This window comes from Choloepus didactylus, chromosome 22, assembly GCF_015220235.1.
Source record: "Choloepus didactylus isolate mChoDid1 chromosome 22, mChoDid1.pri, whole genome shotgun sequence".
Lineage (NCBI taxonomy): Eukaryota > Metazoa > Chordata > Mammalia > Pilosa > Megalonychidae > Choloepus > Choloepus didactylus.
Genome location: NC_051328.1, coordinates 27485669 through 27507006, shown reverse-complemented (window position 1 = coordinate 27507006; position 21338 = coordinate 27485669). Strand labels below are relative to the sequence as shown.

Below are 21338 nucleotides of genomic sequence, written 5' to 3'. Positions count from 1 at the left end.
CCAGGCCCTGCAGGTCCTTCTAGCCTCTGCCCCTGAGGCTCCGCAGGAGCTTGGCTGACTTACACTCTATCTTTATTGTCATTTATAACTTTATTTTGAAAATATTTCAAATATAAATGAAAGTTGCTAGAATAGTACAGTGAACTTCATATATACACTTCACCTTGATTCACTGTTAACATTTTTCACATTTGCTCTTCTTTCCTCTCTCCCTCCCTCTCTGTCCCCACCCCCCCATACATGTATAATTATTGTTGTTGTTGAAGCAACTGAGGGTAAGTTGCAAGTACCATGACCCTTAAGTGCTTCAGTGTGTATCTATCTTCCAGGTACGTTGAGGTATTAATTTTTTAATTATAAGCCCGGTGTCTTCATTCTTAACAATCCAAACAATACAATCCTCCTAAAGCATAAAAGCTTCTACTACTCCTTCTCCAGAAGTAACTATCGTTTGATGTGTATCCTCCTAGACTTTTTTCTATGAATAATAACATTCATTTGATACACATATGCACACACACATATATGTGTGCATGTGTGTATATTTTTGCATTCCTATGTATTCATGGCATACATAGTATACTTAATGTTTTTGGCTATTTTATCTTTTCACACACATGGGATCACACCATGAGTTTGATTCTGCAACTTGCTTTCTTCGGTTGGTTATATCACTGGCATTGTTTACATGGGTTCTTGCCAGCCGGCCTTAATCTTTTCTGTGGGATGTATTTGTTTACTCCCTTACTGGTGACCACTTAGTTAACTTCCATGGTTTTCCTGTCACAGACTGCCTCAGTGAACACCCTGTATGTGCATTTGTGCCTTTGTAGAACAGATTCTGGAAGGTAGGATACTGGTCAAAGGGTTTGTGTGTTTTAAATGTTGATAGACAGGGCTAAATTGCTCCTTTAAGCTTTTAATGCTGCCTTTTGCCCATCACGGAGGCGCCACAGAGGGGACGTCTCCAGTTCTTCCGGCTCTGCCTGTTCAAAGCTACCATTGTGATGCTGGAAGAACGACACCACGAAAAAACTAATACTCCCTGAGTGCTGATTCGGCCAGAGGCTGTGCTAAGGGCTTGCTGCTTTACAGGAGAGGAGATGGGGGCCAGAGGGGTCACAGCTTGTCCAGGTTGACCGGCTCGGAGATTGCTGAGCTGGGACTGAGCCAGGCTGTCAGACCAGAACCTGTGTGTCTGGTCCCTCCACAAGCTGCACTAGCACGCCCGTCCTCTCCTCGGCTTCTCCATGTCCATTCTCTGCACAGCAAGGAGAAGCAGTACACCAACGGAGAAGTGGGAATGGGCAGGTAGCCCATCAGGGGGCTGGCAAAAACTGCCGCTGTTTTGTCCAAGGATGAAAGTGGGAATGACGTGACTGAACATAACCGCCCTCCCCTCCCTGTGTTGATGATTACCGCCCTGACAGGTGAGCCACATCTCCCTTGGGTTCTGGAGGATTTCCGTTCATCTTTTAGACACAGCGGTGATTCGAAGAGGATGTGAGCTGCAGCTGTTGGGAGAGTGGAGTCACTCTGGGAGAGGTGCTTGCTGGGTAGACAAGTTCTCACCGTGCATGAAGATGACAGGTAAGAGACCAGAGGGGTGTAGTCCCAACCAAGCAAATAGCTGTCCATCTTCAGTACCAGCTAGTACTTGCTGAGGGTGGAATCCTTGGGAGGGGTTGTTGATGCCTGGCACACTTCACAGCCCACAGAAAACTCCTTTGTTCCCATAACCAATACAGATTTTAGTTTAAATTTGATTTATTGGTAGCTCCCTGGAGAGGCACGGAATTGCACAATAGAGAAAACATGTAATGTTGCCTCACGGTGTAATCTCAGGCTCAGCCGGCACCCTCCGCCTCTGCCCACACTCCTCCCTCTGCCAAGGACCCAGAAGCCAGTGACCTGCTATCCTTTTCAAAGATCTTTTTCCTGTTTTTATTTTATCATGAAAATAATTATCTACACATAAATACATTCAAACAATAAACAAATACAGTAACCCCCAAATAAAAGTTGTCTATCTCCCTCCCCTTCAAACAGTTCCACTCCCTAAAGGTCATCAGGGTCAACTTGCATTTATGTTCCTAGATTTTTCCAGACTGCTCTTTTGTATCTATAAATACATGTATCTCATCCATCTATCATCTGCACTAGCATATATAGAAGAGTTTTAAGAATAGTACAAATAACCTTTTTCATACCAAATCATATGCGAGTAGAATGCTGATCTGATCCCATCACCCTGAATATTTTTGTGTGTGTTTCTTGCAAACAAGCATATTCTGCTATATAACAACATCGCAACCATCAAACTCAGGTTATCAGCAGCCTTATGTTCTTTCCACCGTGTGGTAGGCAGAGTTTCTTAAATGTCTGCCTTGCAAAAGATGCCCTGTTCGTTCAAATCCCTGCACCCTGATGAGTATCCCTTCTGAGACTGTGTTATGTTATATGGCACAGCTGACTTTAAAATACAGAGTTTTCTCAGCCTGGGGCAAAAGGGTCATCGGAGAGATCTGAAGCTGTTCTGGTTTGCTAATGCTGCCAGAATGCAAAACACCGGAAATGGATTGGCTTTTATAAAAGGGGGTTTATTTGCTTTCACAGTTACAGTCTTAAGGCCATAAGGTGTCCAGGGTAATGCATCAACAGTCAGGTACCTTCACTGGAGGATGGCCAATGGCGTCCGGAAAACCTCTGTTAGCTGGGAAGGCACGTGGCCAGCGTCTGCTCCGAGTTCTGGTTTCAAAATGGCTTTCTCCCAGGTTGTTCCTCTCTAGGCCTCAGCTCCTCAAAAATATCACTCTTAGTTGCTCTTGGGGCGTTTGTCCTCTCTTAGCTTCTCTGGAGCAAAAGTCTGCTTTCAAAGGCCATCTCCAAAATGTCTCTGTAAGCTGAAGCTCCTCTCTCAGTTCCAGTGCGTTCTCCAAAGTGTCCCTCTTGGCTGTAGCTTCTCTTCAAAATGTCACAGCTGGGCAGTTACCAGGCAGCGGGCTAGACTGAGGCTAGTTACCACGTCAGTGAGCTGACAGGAAAGGTAGCCGGCTCCACCGCCCGTCCCGGCCGACTCATCCCGGCCGGCTCTGCGGTCCCACCCTGACTTCGGCCTCAACTTCCAGGAACTGCGCCCCTTCCCTTCTCCCATCTGCCATCACAGCTGGAAGAGCCGCTCGGAGTCGTCTCCGGGGTCTGGGTTGGACATGAACGGTGGCTGTCGGTCCTGGGACTAGGCCCCGCCATTTTGGATACGCTGACAGGGAGTGCAGCTGTGAGTGACGTTTTGAAGAGGAGCAAGCTTGCTAGAGAGGAACGTCCTGGGAGAAACCCATTTTGAAACCAGAACTTTGGAGCAGACGCCAGCCACGTGCCTTCCCAGCTAACAGAGGTTTTCCGGACGCCATTGGCCATCCTCCAGTGAAGTTACTCCTCCAGGAAAGTAGGTAAAAAGCCAGGAACTGCGTGGACTGGACACCACAGAGCAATCTGTCTTTGGGCATACTTCATACAACACTCATGAAAACGTGGAACTGCTGAGATCAGCGAAATCTGTAAGTTTTTGCGGCCAGGGGACCCGCGCCCCTCCCTGCCAGGCTCAGTCCCGGGGGAGGAGGGGCTGTCAGCTCCAGGAAGGAGAAGGGAGAATTGCAGTGGCTGCTCTTACCGGAAACTCATTCTACTGATTCAAATTCCAACCATAGATAGACTGAGGCCAGACACCAGAGACTCTGAGAGCAGCCAGCCCAGCAGAGAGGAGACAGGCATAGAAAAAAAACAACACGAAAAACTCCAAAATAAAAGCAGAGGATTTTTGGAGTTCTGGTGAACACAGAAAGGGGAAGGGCGGAGATCAGGCCTTGAGGCGCATATGCAAATCCCGAAGCAAGGCTGATCTCTCTGCCCTGGGCACCTTTCCTTAATGGCCCTGGTTGCTTTGTCTATTAGCATTTCAATAACCCATTAGATCTCTGAGGAGGGCCGGTTTTTTTTTTTTTTTTTTTTTTTTTTTTTAAATCCTTTTTGCTTTTTCTAAAACAATTACTCTAAGAAGCTCAATACAGAAAGCTTCAAAGAATTGAAATTTGAGCACGTCAAGTCAAGAGCAGAACTAAGAGAGCTCTGAGACAAAAGGCAATAATCCAGTGGCTGAGAAAATTCACTAAACAACACAACTTCCCAAGAAAAGGGGGGTGTCCGCTCACAGCCACCATCCTGGTGGACAGGAAACACTCCTGCCCATCGCCAGCCCCATAGCCCAGAGCTGCCCCAGACAACCCAGTGTGACGGAAGTGCTTCAAATAACAGACACACACCACAAAACTGGGCGTGGACATTAGCCTTCCCTGCAACCTCAGCTGAATGTCCCAGAGCTGGGAAGGGGGAGCAGTGTGAATTAACAGAGCCCCATTCAGCCATCATTTGAGCAGACTGAGAGCCTCCCAACACAGCCCAGCAGCCCAGAACTGCCCTGGGGGGACGGCACTCACCTGTGACATAGCACAGTCATCCCTCAACAGAGGACCCGGGGTGCACAGCCTGGAAGAGGGGCCCACTTGCAAGTCTCAGGAGCCATACGCCAATACCAAAGACTTGTGGGTCAGTGGCAGAGACAAACTGTGGCAGGACTGAACTGAAGGATTAGACTATTGCAGTAGCTTTAAAACTCTAGGATCATCAGGGAGATTTGATTGTTAGGGCCACCCCCCCTCCCCGACTGCCCAGAAACACACCCCACATACAGGGCAGGCAACACCAACTACACACGCAAGCTTGGGACACCAATTGGGCCCCACAAGACTCACTCCCCCACTCACCAAAAAGGCTAAGCAGGGGAGATCTGGCTTGTGGAGAACAGGTGGCTCGTGGACGCCACCTGCTGGTTAGTTAGAGAAAGTGTACTCCACGAAGCTGTAGATCTGATAAATTAGAGATAAGGACTTCAACTGGTCTACAAACCCTAAAAGAACCCTATCAAGGTCAGCAAATGCCACGAGGCCAAAAACAACAGAAAATTATAAAGCATATGAAAAAACCAGACGATATGGATAACCCAAGCCCAAGCACCCAAATCAAAAGACCAGAAGAGACACACCTAGAGCAGCTACTCAAAGAACTAAAGATGAACAATGAGACCCTAGTACGGGATATGAAGGAAATCAAGAAGACCCTAGAAGAGCATAAAGAAGACATTGCAAGACTAAATAAAAAAATGGATGATCTTATGGAAATTAAAGAAACTGTTGACCAAATTAAAAAGATTCTGGACACTCATAGTACAAGACTAGAGGAAGTTGAACAACGAATCAGTGACCTGGAAGATGACAGAATGGAAAATGAAAACATAAAAGAAAGAATGGGGAAAAAAAATTGAAAAACTCGAAATGGACCTCAGGGATATGATAGATAATATGAAACGTCCGAATATAAGACTCATTGGTGTCCCAGAAGGGGAAGAAAAGGGTAAAGGTCTAGGAAGAGTATTCAAAGAAATTGTTGGGGAAAACTTCCCAAATCTTCTAAACAACATAAATACACAAATCATAAATGCTCAGCGAACTCCAAATAGAATAAATCCAAAAAAACCCACTCCGAGACATATACTGATCACACTGTCAAACATAGAAGAGAAGGAGCAAGTTCTGAAAGCAGCAAGAGAAAAGCAATTCACCACATACAAAGGAAACAGCATAAGACTAAGTAGTGACTACTCAGCAGCCACCATGGAGGCGAGAAGGCAGTGGCACGATATATTTAAAATTCTGAGTGAGAGGAATTTCCAGCCAAGAATACTTTATCCAGCAAAGCTCTCCTTCAAATTTGAGGGAGAGCTTAAATTTTTCACAGACAAAGAAATGCTGAGAGAATTTGCTAACAAGAGACCTGCCCTACTGGAGATACTAAAGGGAGCCCTACAGACAGAGAAACAAAGACAGGACAGAGAGACTTGGAGAAAGGTTCAGTACTAAAGAGATTCGGTATGGGTACAATAAAGGATATTAATAGAGAGAGGGAAAAATATGGCAAACATAATCCAAAGGATAAGATGGCCGATTCAAGAAATGCCTTCACGGTTTTAACGTTGAATGTAAATGGATTAAACTCCCCAATTAAAAGATATAGATTCGCAGAATGGATCAAAAAAAATGAACCATCAATATGTTTGCATACAAGAGACTCATCTTAGACACAGGGACACAAAGAAACTGAAAGTGAAAGGATGGAAAAAAATATTTCATGCAAGCTACAGCCAAAAGAAAGCAGGTGTAGCAATATTAATCTCAGATAAAATAGACTTCAAATGCAGGGATGTTTTGAGAGACAAAGAAGGCCACTACATACTAATAAAAGGGGCAATTCAGCAAGAAGAAATAACAATCGTAAATGTCTATGCACCCAATCAAGGTGCCACAAAATACATGAGAGAAACATTGGCAAAACTAAAGGAAGCAATTGATGTTTCCACAATAATTGTGGGAGACTTCAACACATCACTCTCTCCTATAGATAGATCAACCAGACAGAAGACCAATAAGGAAATTGAAAACCTAAACAATCTGATAAATGAATTAGATTTAACAGACATCTACAGGACATTACATCCCAAATCAACAGGATACACATACTTTTCTAGTGCTCACGGAACTTTCTCCAGAATAGATCATATGCTGGGACATAAAACAAGCCTCAATAAATTTAAAAAGATTGAAATTATTCAAAGCACATTCTCTGACCACAATGGAATACAATTAGAAGTCAATAACCATCAGAGACTTAGAAAATTCACAAATACCTGGAGGTTAAACAACACACTCCTAAACAATCAGTGGGTTAAAGAAGAAATAGCAAGAGAAATTGCTAAATATATAGAGACGAATGAAAATGAGAACACAACATACCAAAACCTATGGGATGCAGCAAAAGCAGTGCTAAGGGGGAAATTTATAGCACTAAAGGCATATATTAAAAAGGAAGAAAGAGCCAAAATCAAAGAACTAATGGATCAACTGAAGAAGCTAGAAAATGAACAGCAAACCAATCCTAAACCAAGTAGAAGAAAAGAAATAACAAGGATTAAAGCAGAAATAAATGACATAGAGAACAAAAAAACAATAGAAAGGATAAATATCACCAAAAGTTGGTTCTTTGAGAAGATCAACAAGATTGACAAGCCCCTAGCTAGACTGACAAAATCAAAAAGAGAGAAGACCCATATAAACAAAATAATGAATGAAAAAGGTGACATAACTGCAGATCCTGAAGAAATTAAAAAAATTATAAGAGGATATTATGAACAACTGTATGGCAACAAACTGGATAATGTAGAAGAAATGGACAATTTCCTGGAAACATATGAACAACCTAGACTGACCAGAGAAGAAATAGAAGACCTCAACCAACCCATCACAAGCAAAGAGATCCAATCAGTCATCAAAAATCTTCCCACAAATAAATGCCCAGGGCCAGATGGCTTCACAGGGGAATTCTACCAAACTTTCCAGAAAGAACTGACACCAATCTTACTCAAACTCTTTCAAAACATTGAAAAAAATGGAACACTACCTAACTCATTTTATGAAGCTAACATCAATCTAATACCAAAACCAGGCAAAGATGCTACAAAAAAGGAAAACTACCGGCCAATCTCCCTAATGAATATAGATGCAAAAATCCTCAACAAAATACTTGCAAATCGAATCCAAAGACACATTAAAAAAATCATACACCATGACCAAGTGGGGTTCATTCCAGGCATGCAAGGATGGTTCAACATAAGAAAAACAATCAATGTATTACAACACATTAGAAACTCGAAAGGGAAAAATCAATTGATCATCTCAATAGATGCTGAAAAAGCATTTGACAAAATCCAACATCCCTTTTTGATAAAAACACTTCAAAAGGTAGGAATTGAAGGAAACTTCCTCAACATGATAAAGAGCATATATGAAAAACCCACAGCCAGCATAGTACTCAATGGTGAGAGACTGAAAGCCTTCCCTCTAAGATCAGGAACAAGACAAGGATGCCCGCTGTCACCACTGTTATTCAACATTGTGCTGGAAGTGCTAGCCAGGGCAATCCGGCAAGACAAAGAAATAAAAGGCATCCAAATTGGAAAAGAAGAAGTAAAACTGTCTTGTTTGCAGATGATATGATCTTATATCTAGAAAACCCTGAGAAATCAACGATACACCTACTAGAGCTAATAAACAAATTTAGCAAAGTAGCGGGATACAAGATTAATGCACATAAGTCAGTAATGTTTCTATATGCTAGAAATGAACAAACTGAAGAGACACTCAAGAAAAAGATACCATTTTCAATAGCAACTAAAAAAATCAAGTACCTAGGAATAAACTTAACCAAAGATGTAAAAGACCTATACAAAGAAAACTACATAACTCTACTAAAAGAAATAGAAGGGGACCTTAAAAGATGGAAAAATATTCCATGTTCATGGATAGGAAGGCTAAATGTCATTAAGATGTCAATTCTACCCAAACTCATCTACAGATTCAATGCAATCCCAATCAAACTTCCAACAACCTACTTTGCAGACTTGGAAAAGCTAGTTATCAAATTTATTTGGAAAGGGAAGATGCCTCGAATTGCTAAAGACACTTTAAAAAAGAAAAACGAAGTGGGAGGACTTACACTCCCTGACTTTGAAGCTTATTATAAAGCCACAGTTGCCAAAACAGCATGGTACTGGCACAAAGATAGACATATAGATCAATGGAATCGAATTGAGAATTCAGAGATAGACCCTCAGATCTATGGCCGACTGATCTTTGATAAGGCCCCCAAAGTCACCGAACTGAGCCATAATGGTCTTTTCAACAAATGGGGCTGGGAGAGTTGGATATCCATATCCAAAAGAATGAAAGAGGACCCCTACCTCACCCCCTACACAAAAATTAACTCAAAATGGACCAAAGATCTCAATATAAAAGAAAGTACCATTAAACTCCTAGAAGATAATGTAGGAAAACATCTTCAAGACCTTGTATTAGGAGGCCACTTCCTAGACTTTACACCCAAAGCACAAGCAACAAAAGAGAAAATAGATAAATGGGAACTCCTCAAGCTTAGAAGTTTCTGCACCTCAAAGGAATTTCTCAAAAAGGTAAAGAGGCAGCCAACTCAATGGGAAAAAATTTTTGGAAACCATGTATCTGACAAAAGACTGATATCTTGCATATACAAAGAAATCCTACAACTCAATGACAATAGTACAGACAGCCCAATTATAAAATGGGCAAAAGATATGAAAAGACAGTTCTCTGAAGAGGAAATACAAATGGCCAAGAAACACATGAAAAAATGTTCAGCTTCACTAGCTATTAGAGAGATGCAAATTAAGACCACAATGAGATACCATCTAACACCGGTTAGAATGGCTGCCATTAAACAAACAGGAAACTACAAATGCTGGAGGGGATGTGGAGAAATTGGAACTCTTATTCATTGTTGGTGGGACTGTATAATGGTTCAGCCACTCTGGAAGTCAGTCTGGCAGTTCCTTAGAAAACTAGAGATAGAGCTACCATTCGATCCAGCGATTGCACTTCTCGGGATATACCCGGAAGATCGGAAAGCAGTGACACGAACAGATATCTGCACGCCAATGTTCATAGCAGCATTATTCACAATTGCCAAGAGATGGAAACAACCCAAATGTCCATTAACAGATGAGTGGATAAATAAAATGTGTTATATACACACGATGGAATACTACGCGGCAGTAAGAAGGAACGATCTGGTGAAACATATGACAACATGGATGAACCTTGAAGACATAATGCTGAGCGAAATAAGCCAGGCACAAAAAGAGAAATATTATATGCTACCACTAATGTGAACTTTGAAAAATGTAAAACAAATGGTTTATAATGTAGAATGTAGGGGAACTAGCAGTAGAGAGCAATTAAGGAAGGGGGAACAATAATCCAAGAAGAACAGATAAGCTATTTAACGTTCTGGGGATGCCCAGAAATGACTATGGTCTGTTAATTTCTGATGGATGTAGTAGGAACAAGTTCACTGAAATGTTGCTATAGTATGTAACTTTCTTGGGGTAAAGTAGGAACATGTTGGAAGTTAAGCAGTTATCTTAGGTTAGTTGTCTTTTTCTTACTCCCTTGCTATGGTCTCTTTGAAATGTTCTTTTATTGTATGTTTGTTTTCTTTTTAACTTTTTTTTTCATACAGTTGATTTGAAAAAAGAAGGGAAAGTTAAAAAAAAAAAAAAAAAAAAGAAAAAAGACAAACAAGGAAAAAAAAAAAAAAACAAAAAACGATGTAGTGCCCCCTTGAGGAGCCTGTGGAGAATGCAGGGGTATTCGCCTACCCCACCTCCATGGTTGCTAACATGACCACAGACATAGGGGACTGGTGGTTTGATGGGTTGAGCCCTCTACCATAAGTTTTACCCTTGGGAAGACGGTTGCTGCAAAGGAGAGGCTAGGCCTCCCTGTATTTGTGCCTAAGAGTCTCCTCCTGAATGCCTCTTTGTTGCTCAGAAGTGGCCCTCTCTCTCTGGCTAAGCCAACTTGAAAGGTGAAATCACTGCCCTCCCCCCTACGTGGGATCAGACACCCAGGGAAGTGAATCTCCCTGGCAACGTGGAATATGACTCCCGGGGAGGAATGTAGACCCGGCATCGTGGGATGGAGAACATCTTCTTGACCAAAAGGGGGATGTGAAAGGAAATGAAATAAGCTTCAGTGGCAGAGAGATTCCAAAACGAGCCGAGAGATCACTCTGGTGGGCACTCTTACGCACACTTTAGACAACCTTTTTTAGGTTCTAAAGAATTGGGGTAGCTGGTGGTGGATACCTGAAACTATTAAACTACAACCCAGAACCCATGAATCTCGAAGACAGTTGTATAAAAATGTAGCTTATGAGGGGTGACAGTGGGATTGGGAATGCCATAAGGACCAAACTCCACTTTGTCTAGTTTATGGATCGATGTGTAGAAAAGTAGGGGAAGCAAACAAACAGACAAAGGTACCTAGTGTTCTTTTTTACTTCAATTGCTCTTTTTTCACTCTAATTATTATTCTTGTTATTTTTGTGTGTGTGCTAATGAAGGTGTCAGGGATTGATTTAGGTGATGAATGTACAACTATGTAATGGTACTGTAAACAATCGAAAGTACAATTTGTTTTGTATGAAAAAAAAAAAAAAAATGTCACAGCTGCACTGAGTTCCTTCTCTTTGAGTCAGCTCATTTATATGGCTCCACTGATCAAGGCCCACCCTGAATGGGTGGGGCCATGCCTCCATGGGAATATCTCATCAGAGTTATCACCCACAGCTGGGTGGGGCACATTCCATGGAAACACTCAAGGAATTACAATCTAATTTATCTAATCTTAGCACTGATGGGTCTGCCCACACAAGATTACATCAGAGATAATGGCGTTTGGGGGACATAATACATTCAAACTGGCAGAGAAGCCTAAGAAGGACTCAATGTGCTGCTGCAGCTTTGAAGATGGAGGGGCCCATGTGGGCAGGACTGCAGGCCCTCGAGGAGCTGGGGAGACACAGGCACTGCGTGAGCTCGGAACTGGATGCCTTCCAGGCCCCCGGCTGCACCTGCTCTTGGCTTTGCCCAGCTGAGCTCCTCCAGCCTTCTGACCTGCAGAACTGTGGACTGATAAATGGGTGTTTCAAACCGCTTCATTAGTGGCAATTTGTCATACAGCAATAGAAAATGAATACAGGCTGCCTTCACACTTTGCCAGTCGTCTCAATATATCTGTTCAAGTAAAAATATCCAGTTAAGAACCACACATTGCATTTGGGTAAGATGCCTTGGTCTCCTGTCTGGGAAAGTTCCTATCTTGCCTTGACTCCTTGACCTTGATGCTTTTGAAGCTGACCTTTGTAGAAGGTCTCCATTTGGGTTTGTCTGGTGTTGTTCCTGATTGGGTTCAGGCAGCGTTGACAGGGATGTTACAGACGGGCATCCCGTTGAGTGGGCACTTTCATTTGTCCTGTTACAGGTGAGGGTCACTCGGATCATGTTAAGGTATGTCCATCAGGCTTCTCCACTGTAAAGTTACTTACTCACTTTTCTTTGAAATTAATATTTTGTAGGGAGGTACTCTGAAACTATGTAATCATCCTGTTCCTCAACAAACGCATTTTATTCATTTCTTAATTTATCAGTTTAGTCTCATAGTTTCCCATTTTATTCAAAGGGTTATAAACTGTTACTACCATTTATTTTTATGATCAAACTGCCCCACATTTGGCCAGTGGAGCCTCTTCGGGTGACTTTTATGTCCTTTTGGCTCATCTCCATCATTCTTCAAGTGCCTCCTTCATGGCAGAAGATATTCCAGGCTCATTGGTAATTCCCCTGTCCCAGCCCAGTGATCAGCCATTTCTCTAAGGCGCCCTGGTTTTTCTAAAGTGGAGAATGATCTCATGCTGGGTCTGCTCATTGCCCTGGGATGTTGCTGCTCCCAGGTCCTTTAGTGAACAGAGCTAGGGAATACACACACACACACACACACACACACACACACACACACACACACAAATACGTCTATCTATGTCTCTATATTGAAAACCATGAATTCAGACTGATACCTTCAAATCCAATCCAAAACCACAGGATTCATTCTAGCTTCTTCCCACATTAATAATTCCCTTCTCTGTTGGTAAAAAACCTGGCTCCTCTTCTGAATATATTTCCTATTTGATCAGTCCCCTGGCATGTAACTGATCTACTGCTGCCCCGTCCTGTGCGTGGGAGTCCTCCTCCCTTGCTCGGGTTCTGACATCCTGCAGCCCCTCACCTTGTACATGCCTGACACACACTCAGGCTGCTCCTTGGGCAGACACCTCCTTACCTTGTTCAGGCGCTCGTGCTTGTGCTGGGCTGTCCCCCCATGTGGCTACCCTCCTCACCCACGCGGGTTCTGCCACCCCACGCTGGGTGTGTGTGCACACATACACATGCACACACACATACACACTTGTGGACACCCTTCTCATCCTGTTGGGGCTTTGACACTGCCCCAGGTTGCCCGCTTCCCCTTGTCCCTCTCCCCCAGTGCAGGCACCCAGTTTGCCCTGCCCCATCTAATGGCTTTAGGACTGACTGTTCAGGGAAGGGAAGGGGAGGAGGAGGATGGGGAAGAGTGGCCTTTGGAGGGTTCCCTCTACCAGGCTGCCCTTTTCCCCCTGGAGCACCAGAGCAAGTAGTTGACTTTCATCCAGGGGCCACGTGGGGTAGGGAGAATCTCATTTCCTAATGTGCACACTCAGGGCCCTGAGAGGCTCGCAATGCTGGGGATACTCATGGGGGGAGGATGAGATTGGCCATGCCCATGTTTCCCCTTGGGGCCTGGGATAGCTTGCAAAGGTGAGCACCTGCAAAGGTGTTTAAATCTTTTTCTCTCGTTTTCTTGTTGAATGCATAATTGGCATCTTTGCTTGCCAATTTTGCATTAGTTAAATATAAGTAGTGAATAAGTTAGTTCTGCAATTTCGTTTTTTTAACATAACATTATAGAATCTTTCAATGTCAGTCCTTAAGTCTACCTTGCTCTTTTCAACAGCCCTTTAGTGTTAAAAAAAAATTTTTTTTTAACAAATTCAAGGTTTTATTAAAAATCACTTTCAAGTTGAATTAGCAGTTTCTCAGTGGTGAAGGGAAACCTTTAGTAATGCAAGAGAATGAGAAATGTGAGTGAACAGAAGAGTGAAAAGTGCTCGCCATGACATTAGAGCAGTTACATGGCTCTAAGTTGTTTTTTTCAGCCTAAGCAGCTCTGTGGAGACTTTTCAAGGATTGAAGCCTTCTCAGGATTTGCAGTTGAATCGAGTTTTGTTTCCTGCCCAACCCCTCATCTGTTCTTGGCTGCCAGGGGCTTCTGGCTGATCTTTTTTGATTTGTCATTATTGTTCTTTGGCAATTCCAGTTTTGCCAGCCTGTGCCTGCTTTAGAAGTACTTGTATGTCTCAGCGCGGATGTATTCAAAGACATGGGACACACCAAGCTGGAACTGATCAGCAGTTGGGGTAACCCAGGGGTTGTCCTCAGCTTTGAGGACCTGCTTCTGCCCAGTTAAATCCAAGTTTCCCAGCTCTGGGGGCAGGACCGTCAGGCGCTTGCCCTGGCTGTGGAGCTCCTCGAGCTGAGTCAGCTCCCCTGTCTCCTTGGGCTGCGAAATCAGGTCATTATCCTGAAGGCTGAGTGAGTATCTGCAACTTGGTGAGCTTCCCAGTATCTGGCTGCAGGATTTCAAAATCGTTGTGACTTAGATAGAGGCCATGCAGGGTGGTAAGGTAGAAGAAATTCCGGGAAGAGAATTTTCATTCAAGTTGTCGTACATCAAGTCAAGGCCCTCAAGAGCTGGTAGAGAGCCAAATCCTTGAAGCAAAGTGTTCAGCCTGTTCGTGCCCAGGTTCAGCTGCTTGAGTTCCTGGAGGCTACTGATCTGCGTGGGAAGCTCCTCGATCTGGTTATTGAAAAAGTTCAGCACTTCCAAGTTCTTCAGTTTGGCTATGTTTGGTGGCAACAGTTGTCAGCTGGTTGGGGCTGAGGACCAGCTGCGTGACGTGGGACGGGAGAAGAGGCTGCCAACCTCCAGCATGTTGGAGGTGCTGAGTCGCCCCACCTTGGGCAGCTCTTCTCCCGGCTCTGCTCCGCTAGCTTCCTTGGGGACTTGGGCTTGGTCACAGGGCAGCAGTTGCCAAGTGGCCTGAGATGTTGTGGATCCACGCCCCGGCCACAGAGATGCTCCTGCTGGCGCTCCGTGCGGGCGCTCTCACCTGGAACCCTGTGGTTTTTCTGCAGCATGGATATATCAGCATTTATGGGTGGATGGACAGGTGGCTGTTTTCAGCTTTTTGTACCACAGTGGAGGCTCAAGACCCAGTCCTCTCTCCCCACACCCCTAGGTCTGAGACACATCCTTGCTGACTGTGGGGATTTGGCTCACTGGTTTGTGTATCTTTGTGCTCTTCCAGGAGAATTTCTGTAGAGTAGATTCCCAGAAGTGGTAGTGCTAGGGCAAAGGTTATATGTACTTAAAAATGTTGAAAATTATTGCCAAGCTGACATTCAAAAGGGCTGTACCAACTTACACTTTCTCACCAAATTTGTAAGGGAGGGCAAACTTCTTATGTTGACCTGCACTGGAATTTTGAAGTACTGGGTCTGGAATAAGATGTTCTTCCTTCTGTACTTTCCCACTTTGGAAGCTCTGGGAAAAACTTATTTATGGCTCTTCCTTAGTGGAAAAAAAAAAGCAAATAAAAGGAACGGTGTGTTTAGTAAGCCACTTGGGCTAGCGCCAGAGTGGTTACCACATCTGTTTGTGTGTGTGTCTGTGTGTGTGCATGTGTTTAAGCTTCCTCTAAGTCAGATCACAGGGAAGGACAAAAGATGGGGTGCAGTTTTCCTGGATTCACCCATTGTCTCTTATCTCGGAGTGAGGCCTGTGAGGGGCTCAGCTCTGGGTCAGTAAGGACTGGGGTTCCTTCACACAGTTTACTTCAAAGCCGTAGGTACAAGTCACACACACTCAGTGTTTCCAAAAATTCCATTTCCCTGCCGACCTTCTGATAGGCTGCTTCTGGCTCAGGTTCTGCAGCTAATACTTTTTTGCCCAGTTATCCATGAAGGCCGATGAGGAAAACATCCCATCAGAATGGGAGGTCTCCAGGATGAGCAGGAAACTGAGAAACGGAGTGTGAGATAATCTGCTCATTTTCACCTTGGGACCCAAGGCTGTACCTTGGAAGGCTCAGGAAGTTCTTGGTGGCATCACTCAGAAAACAAAGCTGGCAGGACACCGAGGTTTGGTTCCCTCTTCTCTGGAGGCAGGCAAGAGGGCACAGGCTCCATCCAGGAGAGGATCCTGCTATTCAGCCCCAGAGACTGGCCACGCAGGACGGTCAGCCAGCTTCTCATTTGATAAAAGAAGGCCGAAAAGGAGAGGCTAGGCCTCCCTATGGTTGTGCCTAAGAGCCTCCTCCCGAATGCCTCTTTGTTGCTCAGATGTGGCCCTGTCTCTCTAGCTAAGCCAACTTGAAAGGTGAAATCACTGCCCTCCCCCCTACGTGGGATCAGACACCCAGGGGAGTGAATCTCCCTGGCAACGTGGAATATGACTCCCGGGGAGGAATGTAGACCCGGCATCGTGGGACGGAGAACATCTTCTTGACCAAAAGGGGGATGTGAAAGGAAATGAAATAAGCTTCAGTGGCAGAGAGAATCCAAAAGGAGCCGAGAGGTCACTCTGGTGGGCACTCTTACGCACACTTTAGACAACCCTTTTTAGGTTCTAAAGAATTGGGGTAGCTGGTGGTGGATACCTGAAACTATCAAACTACAACCCAGAACCCATGAATCTCGAAGACAGTTGTATAAAAATGTAGCTTATGAGGGGTGACAAGGGGATTGGGAAAGCCATAAGGACCACACTCCACTTTGTCTAGTTTATGGATGGATGAGTAGAGAAATAGGGGAAGGAAACAAACAGACAAAGGTACCCAGTGTTCTTTTTTACTTCAATTGCTCTTTTTCACTCTAATTATTATTCTTGTTATTCTTGTGTGTGTGCTAATGAAGGTGTCAGGGATTGATTTGGGTGATGAATGTACAACTATGTGATGGTACTGTGAACAATCGAAAGTACGATTTGTTTTGTATGACTGTGTGGTATATGAATATATCTCAATAAAATGAAGATTAAAAAAAAAAAAAAAAAAAAAAAAAAGACATAATGCTGAGCAAAATAAGCCAGGCACAAAAAGAGAGATAGTGTATGTTACCACTAATGTGAATTCTGTGAAAAATGTACAATGTTTTATACTGTAGAATGTAGGGGACCTAGAGATACCAATTAGTGGAGGGGGAATGATAATCTAATAAGAACAGATTATGATTATGATTATGGTTTGTAAACTTTCTTGGATATAGTAAGATCATGTTGGAAGCAATAGAGTTATTTTAGGTTTTTTTTTTCTCTTATTCCTTTGTTTTCTTAGGGGTTGTTAATTTTCTTGGGGTATGGAAGGAACATGTTGGAAGCAATGTAGTTATTTTAGATTATTTGTTTTTCTTACTCCTCTGTTTGGACATGGTTTATTAATTTTCTTGGGGTATGGTAGGAACATATTGGAAGCAAAGTAGTTATTTTAGGTTATTTGTTTTCCTTAATCCATTGCTTTGTTTGAAATGTTGTGGGGTTTTTTTGGTTGTTGTTTGCCTGTTTGTTTTTAATTTTTTGATAAACAAAGTTAAAAAATTGAAAAAAAATCAGTAGAAAAATGGGAGTAAAAACTAAATGACAAATAGGGTGGGATGGGGGGATGGTTTGGGTATTCTCTTTTCACTTGTATTTTTTATTCTTATTCTGATTCTTTCTGATGTCAGGAAAATGTTCAGAAATAGATTGTGGTGATGAACGCATAACTATATGATCATACTGTGAACAGTTGATTGTATACCATGGATGACTGTATGGTTTGTGAATATATTTCAATAAAACTGAATTAAAAAAAAAAAAAAAAAAAAAAAAAGAAGGCCGACAGCTGGATTTTTTAATGTGAACTCTCCAGTTTTTAAAATTTGGGGCTGATACTGTGCCAGTCCAATAACACTGGTCTGTTGGCCACCAATTTGCTCTGGTCCATACCAACCCTTGCAGCAGTTCCTGACACCCAGGAGACTGGAGCGCCAGCAGAGAGAGGGTGAGGGGTGTCAGGAGAATGGCCCATCCCAGTCGGGACGGGCAGGAGGGCACCAGGAGGTGTGCCACTGACCCTCACCCAGGGTGGGGAGAAGGGGCGAGAGGGTAGACTTGGGTCCGGCAGTCACTGGTCCTCCACTTACAGCTGTGTGCCTTGGAAGATTCCCCAACCTTTCTGTGGCCCTATTTTCTCATCTTCAAAGCCAGTGATTTTGAGGATTAAATAAGATCCTAATAGCAACTAAAAAAGATGCATGCTATGCCAGGCACGTTATATACTTGTTTATTGTTGGCAATCATGTAAACTTTGTGTGCCTCAGTTTCCTCATCTGTAAAATGGGGACCATGATACCACCCATCTCAAAGGGTTGTTAAGAGGATTAAATATGGTATGCTCACAACAGTGCTTGGCACATTCTAAACTCATGAATGTTAGCTATTATTCTTACTATTTCTAATCATCACAAAAAACCCTGCAAGTAGGTATGAATGACTTTATTTACAGATAGAACTAGGACTTTGATAAATTAAGTAACTGCCCCAAACCACACAGCTAGGAATCAGCAGAATTTGGGGTCCTAGAGCCCGAGTATCTTCTCCTGATGCGAGCAAAGAGGTTTCAGAGGGAGCATGACCATGCTCACACCTCGGAGCTCCATGGAAATGGGGAGCATTCCATAGGACCCACAATGCCAGCCAGGGTTGAGCTGTGAGTCTCCAAAATTTAGGTGGCTTGGAACAATGGTAATCATGTCTTATCTCTCACAGCACCTGTGGGTCAGGAATCCAGGAGCAGCTTATCTGGGTGGTTCTGAATCAGGGTTTCAGGAAGTTGCCGTCAAGACAATGCCCAGGATCGCAGTCATCTGAAGGGTTAACTGGGTCTGGAAGATCTGCTTCCAACACATGGCTGATGAGTTGGAGGTGGCTGTTGGCTAGAAGCACCAGAGGCTCTCAGCAGGAGCTGCTTGAGTGTCCTAACAACATGGCTTCTGCCAGAGTGAGCCGTCCAAGAGAGAGCAAGGCAGAAACCATGTGCCTTTCATGACCCAGTCTCAGAAGTCACCCACTCTTACTAATGCCATGTTCAGTTCTATTTGTTAGAATAGGGTTGCCACTTTTAGCAAAACAAACAAGCAAGCAGACAAACAAAAAATAACAGGACATCCAGTTAAATTTGAATGTTAGCTAAACAATGAATGAATTGTTAGTGTAAGTATATCCCATGCAATGATTGGGACATACTTATGTCAACATGTATTCTTTGTTTACCTGAAATTCAGATGTAACTGGGAGTCATGTATTTTATTTGGCAGTCCTGTTTGAAACAAGTCACTTAGCCCATAGGGTAAGGGAAGTAGGTTCCATTTTTGAAAGTTTGAAAGCTGGAGTGTCAAAAACTTTTTGGAGATATTTTTTAACCATCACAAGCAGGATTTTGAAAAAGTTCAGTTGGTCTTGGTGTCTGTGGATAATTGCATGGGAGCCTAATGGGATGAGGGAATAATTCTGGGACGAGCCAGGTCACCTTCCTCATAGCCTGGCACATTTGTAAGTTTACAGTGAATCATGCATAGTATCTTTTTTGATCCTCAGACAGCCTTGTGAGGTAGGTGAGGCAGCAATCGTGGTCCCCATTTTACAGATGAGGGAACTGAAGTCAAGCTCCTTGCTCTACCGTATAAGATGTCTCTGAATCATATTCCATCTCCTGCCATGTTGTTATCTCAAATAGGCAGTGGGATTTGTGGATCCTTGCTGCCACCGGATACTGGGTGATAGAGGAAGTCCTTTGGAGAAGTTGAGGTCCAAGATCCATTCTTCTCTCCCCATACCCACAGGTCTGAAATACGGTCTTGCTGTGACTGTGGGGATTTGACCCACCACTCTCAGACCCTTTGGGCTTACTGGCTGTAAATTGCCTATAGGAACATCTTTCCTTTTCACCAGGAGGCAGTCATCCTCACATCAGAAAGACTGTGGCAAGCCAAACCAAATAGAGAATTACCCCCCCCCGCCCCATCAAATTTAATTATAAAAAATTTAAAACATACAGAAAAGTTAAAAGAATAGGAAAATAAATTTCCATACCCCTTCCACTTAGACTTACTAATTCTTAGTATTTTTGCATGTTCTCTTTATCAATCATTTACCTACTTGTGTACCAATTTATATTTTGATGAACCATTTTGAAGGAAGTAGCAGACAAAAGGACACTTCAGCCTGCATCTCCTAAAAATAAGAACCTGCTCCTGTGTAACTCTAATTCCATTATTACACCAAAGACAATTGGCCATGATTTTCTATATCACCTAATATCCAGTCCCTCTTCAAATTTCCCCTTTTGTCTCCAAAATATTTTCTATAGCCAATTAAGTCTCATCATTATGTCTCTTTTAATCTGAAATTGTCACCTCTGAAGTGATCAGGCTGGTTGTCTTGTAGATGATTCTACATTCTGGATATGTCTGAACAAATAGGGAGTTTATAGCAAAAATAGAAGGTAACAATGAGTTATAAACTTTCAGGACTTGGACTTGGGGCAATACTAGATAATTTATTTCTTTAAAATTAAAAGCAATTTGTAACCTTTGTCCAATGCCTAATATAGATATGACAAAAGTAACTTAGTTTGCCTAGTAAGTAATACATGTGAATTGTATTTCATTCTTCACAATGAATGACACAATCAAAGCTTATCACATCTTGTTATTTTAATCGCACATTTCTGCCCTCTTCTGAAGGCAGAGGTCTCTACTCCACATGTGCTTCCTACATGGACAGTACACATTCTCTCCAATCCAGGCAGAGTTCTCTTTTGTTCCTTGGGTACCCAAACTGTTGCTGTCCATTGCTGTCCATACTGCTATGACAGAGAACCTGATTGCCAAAACCCTCAAAAGACTCAGGATGTGAATGGACTTTATGTCAAAATCAAGGGAAGAATAGACAGAAATCTAGTTGCTACCCCAGTATCCATTCTCCCCTTTTTTCCTAGTAAGACCCTGCACATTTCAACTGGCACATGGCTGCCCAGAAGAAAGGCTATGTTTCCGTCCTCAATGAGAGGAAATTCTGCTCAACGAGATATATGTGAAAATGTTTGCAACTCTGGAAAGCCTCCTGCTGCCTGGAACACGGGTATGATAACCGGATCTCTGGCAGCCATTTTGGACCTGGGGATAAGAGCCACACTCTGGGGGTGGTGGAGGTGAAAGCTGGAAAGAAGTTCATGGGACTGCCATACCAGCTCTGTTTGCCTACCTCCACTCCTCTTTCACTTGGGAAAATAAACCCATGCACTTAAGTCACTAATGAAATCCCAGCTAATAAAGAAGGCAGGTTGAGGCCTACTGTAATCTTGCATTTGCCTGGAAGAGACTTTATCCGCTTTCTACCTGGCTGACACATTTCAGCATTTCTCTGTCCTCTGGGCCTAGATCTTTGAATCCAGCATGCTGTGAGAATGCGCTTGGACGAACACGCTTCCCTCTAGTCTTGGCTTCCTGTTGTGTTGAATGGACCTTGGCATCAGGGAAATTTCCGGTAAGAACCTTGTGGTTATAAATGTGGGAATGGAGTTCACGTGGCTTATCAGTGTCAGAG

The 21338-nt window shown here is 43.3% G+C and overlaps 1 long non-coding RNA gene and 1 pseudogene across 1 annotated transcript; one reads left to right on the top strand and one right to left on the bottom strand.

Moving 5' to 3' along the window:
• The first annotated feature begins 88 nt into the window (after positions 1–88).
• On the top strand, positions 89–21279 carry LOC119518839. Its single transcript, XR_005213856.1, has 3 exons — positions 89–1590; positions 20731–20873; positions 21173–21279. It is a non-coding gene; the product is annotated as an uncharacterized LOC119518839 (long non-coding RNA).
• LOC119518838 lies at positions 13634–14918 on the bottom strand (annotated as a pseudogene).
• Positions 21280–21338: the final 59 nt, after the last annotated feature.